This window comes from Pteropus vampyrus, unplaced genomic scaffold, assembly GCF_000151845.1.
Source record: "Pteropus vampyrus isolate Shadow unplaced genomic scaffold, Pvam_2.0 Scaffold641, whole genome shotgun sequence".
In the NCBI taxonomy this organism is placed as follows: Eukaryota; Metazoa; Chordata; class Mammalia; order Chiroptera; family Pteropodidae; genus Pteropus; species Pteropus vampyrus.
In genome coordinates, this window is record NW_011889422.1 from 114,366 (window position 1) to 114,901 (window position 536).

General features: G+C 56.7%; 1 pseudogene; it reads left to right on the plus strand.

Annotated features, from left to right (window-relative positions):
- Nucleotides 1-420: 420 nt before the first annotated feature.
- Nucleotides 421-536, plus strand: LOC111733795 (annotated as a pseudogene).

Sequence of the window (536 nt, forward strand, 5' to 3'; positions counted from 1 at the left end):
CATGAGTCTAAGAATTCACGAATGGCTTTGGCAGGTGAATACTGGCTCCCGGCAAGCACGTCTGTGTTTCAGTCCTGCAGTGCCATGGATTCTACTGCCAGCCAAGTGTCCATCACCTGTTTCTGGTGTGAGCACCCCACCCTTCCTTGGGGAACCATCTAGGCCTCACTCAGTCACTGTGGTACACAAGACACTGACTTTCGCTTCTACAAAGGACACGTAACCGAGGCCCGGCCAACTGCACGCAGTGAGGTGCCAGCCCAGGTCTTCGGAGGGCAGTAAAAGGGAGGATGTATTTCCTTCCCACTGGAGTTGCAAAGAGGAGCCCTGATGGACGTGGTTCCACGGTGTCGCAGTGAGCACGTCTGCTTTACACGCAGACGGTCCTGGGTTCGCGCCCCAGTGGAGCCTCGGTCCATGGTCTACGGCCATGCCACTCTGAACAAGCCTGACGTCTGAACTCGGAAGCCAAGCAGGGTCGGGCCTGGTTAGTACTTGGATGGGAGACCACCTAGGAAGAACAGGTGCTGTAGGCG